General features: G+C 43.1%; 1 pseudogene across 1 annotated transcript; it reads left to right on the forward strand.

The window, feature by feature from the left end:
• The first annotated feature begins 269 nt into the window (after positions 1-269).
• LOC110329882 lies at positions 270-1,173 on the forward strand (annotated as a pseudogene). The gene has a single exon (XR_002380931.1). The product of XR_002380931.1 is annotated as a voltage-dependent anion-selective channel protein 2 pseudogene (transcript).
• The last annotated feature ends 2,018 nt before the right edge of the window (positions 1,174-3,191 follow it).

Raw genomic sequence — 3,191 nt, forward strand, 5'->3', positions numbered from 1 at the left:
AAAAAGTCAAGCCAGTGAGCATTCCAGTATGGCTGGGGGAGGAACATACAAGTCCCCACCCCTAGCTGAGGAGCTGTTAACAATTGATGGCTAGGAGGCCAGGGTGCAACGGTGTCTCGGTGTCTCCTTCACTTCACCCTCCAGCCTCCAGCCGGTGGCTGCAGCGCAACTTCCAGATAGCGGAGTGGCTTCAGCTGCGAGCCGAGCCAAGTGGTGGCTGCAGCGCCCCTCAGGACACCCGAAGATCACCTTTTCCTCAGGACTTCGCCATGGCTAAGTGTTGTGTACCAGTATGCCCACGGCCGATGTGTATCCCTCCACCGTATGCTGACCTCGGCAAAGCTGCCAGAGACATTTTCAACAAAGGATTTGGCTTTGGGTTGGTGAAGCTGGATGTGAAGACGAAGTCATGCAGTGGTGTGGAATTTTCAACATCTGGCTCATCTAATACAGACACTGGTAAAGTTAGTGGGACCTTGGAGACCAAGTACAAATGGTGTGAGTATGGTCTGACTTTCACAGAGAAATAGAACACCGATAACACTCTGGGGACAGAGATCGCAATTGAAGACCAGATTTGTCAAGGTTTGAAACTGACTTTTGACACCACCTTTTCACCGAACACAGGAAAGAAAAGTGGTAAAATCAAGTCTGCTTACAAGAGGGAATGTATAAACCCTGGCTGTGATGTTGACTTTCATTTTGCTGGACCTGCCATCCATGGGTCAGCTGTCTTTGGTTACGAGGGCTGGCTTGCTGGGTACCAAATGACCTTTGTTTGACAGTGCCAAGTCAAAGCTGACAAGGAGTAACTTTGCAGTCAGCTACAGGACTGGAGACTTCTAGCTACACACAAATGTAAATAATGGGACAGAATTTGGAGGATCAATTTATCAGAAAGTATGTGAAGATTTTGACACTTCAGTAAACCTTGCTTGGACATCAGGTACCAACTGCACTCATTTTGGCATTGCAGCTAAATACCAGTTGGATCCCACCGCTTCTATTTCTGCAAAGGTCAACAACTCTAGTTTAATTGGCCTCAGTCTCTGAGGCCTGGTGTGAAGCTTACACTATCTGCCCTGGTAGACGGGAAGAGCTTTAATGCTGGAGGCCACAAACTTGGGCTTGCCTTGGAGTTGGAGGCTTAATCCAGTTAAAAGAGACCTCTGGTAACGACTATCCGAAGATTTGGCCTTAATATATTTCCATGCGACCAGCAGGCTCCCCCTTCCCCCCCAGAAGGTGATCACATCAAAGGATGATTAAGCAAGAGCTGTATTTTAAACATTTAGACAGTCACCTGTTGGCTGGTTCCTCGTTGGATGGTTATCGTTAGCAGTGCTGCCGTGGTGCGGCCTCCTGTACATTATTTAAACGTATTTAACTGTTAAATATTTCACCAATGATGAAATAGACGTTTATGAAAACCATGCCATGGTGTGCATGTTTGTTTTATGTTCCTTTTAACATTGACTGTTGTACTGAATGAGATGGATCAGTGGATGTTTTAAGATGAGGTAAAAGATTTTTTTTTGTTATATTCACCCATCATTAGAATTACTTTGGTAACCCCAAATATGACAAATTATGAATAAAACAAGTGTACATAAAAAAAAAATTGATGGCTACTAGGGAAGAGAGAATCCGTTTCCTTTAGTGATACGGTTCTTGATAGGGTGGCAATGAGAACACTGTCCCATACCCATGTGTATTAGTCAGGGATCTCTAGAGTCACAGAACTTACAGATAGTCTCTATATAGTAAAGGAATTTATTGATGACTTACAGTCTGCAGTCCAAATCCCAACAATGGTTCAGTAGTAGCTGTGAATGGAAGTCCAAGGATCTAGCAGCTGCTGAGTCCCACACAGCAAGAAGGCGAAAGAGCGAGAGCCAGACTCCCTTCTTCCAATGTCCTTATATGGTCCCCAGCAGAAGGTGTAGCCCAGATTAAAGGTGTGTGCCACCACACCTTTAATCCCAGATGACCTTGGACTCGGAGATCTCCCTGTCTTAATCTTCTGGATTCAATCACCACTGTGTCTCAAGATCTCCATACCAAGATCCAGATCAGAAACTTCTATCTCCCAGTCTCCAGATTAGGTTCACTGGTGAGCCTTCCAATTCTGGATTGTAGTTCATTTCAAATATAGTCAAGTTGACAACCAGGAATAGCCACTACACCATGTATACGTGGGCAGCACAAATTAAATTCAATAGTTTATTGAAATACAAAAGAGGACATGAAATTGACAGTGGTCTGGAAAAAGTTAGGGAGAGTGAGGGGCTAGATATAATCAAAATACACTGAATTTGTTCTGAACTCTCAAGGAACTAATGCAATATATCAGTAGAAAACTAAAGTACATTTCTTGGTAGGAAAATATAGTAAGAACACTTTCCCAAGTGTGCAGGACATGCTTATGTGAGAATTGGACTTAATTCTCAATTTGGAAACAGGTAAAATGTTTCATGCATACACCCAAAATTATTTCTTGTTAAATCTGCAAACTGCCTTTGATTATAGTAGCTGTGCATTTGATAAAAGTGAAAGATAATATAGCATAGTATTTTTAGCACAAATGTTTGGCTGGACTGTATCAAGTTCAACTCTCGATTCAAACACTGAGTACCTTTGTGATTTAATGCAAGATACTTAACCTTTTGTGCTTCATCGGCACACAATTCCCCAGAAAGATGATGAAAGGAACTTCTGATGTTGGCCTCTAAGGAACTAGTCCTTGAAAGCAGCATCAAGGACTTTCGTGGGCCGGTGGAAAGCCTAAGATAGAGACCTCTGCCCTTGCATATCTCTGTTCCATCAGCACAATGCCTGAGGGCCAGACTGCACAGAAGCACCATGCAAGAGAAGGATCAGTCTAAAGATACTAACTAGCACTATAAGCTAAACTGGCTCATTCCAGTTACTCAAGTAAAGTCCTTGAGGGCCACAGGAACCAAAAGATCCTGTTATGCTTTGAATGGGTTCTCTAAAAGATCACAGGCTGAAAGTGTGATCACCAATTTGATTTGTGATAGCCTAATATTGATTGCCAACTTGACAAGCTCTGGAAGCATCTAGGAAACAATTCTCAAGATGTGAGTGTGAATGATCACCCTGATTAAGTTAAGATGTGAGTGTGAATGATCACCCTGATTAAGTTAAGATGTGAGTGTGAATGATCACCC

This window comes from Mus pahari, chromosome 12 (assembly GCF_900095145.1).
Source record: "Mus pahari chromosome 12, PAHARI_EIJ_v1.1, whole genome shotgun sequence".
In the NCBI taxonomy this organism is placed as follows: Eukaryota; Metazoa; Chordata; class Mammalia; order Rodentia; family Muridae; genus Mus; species Mus pahari.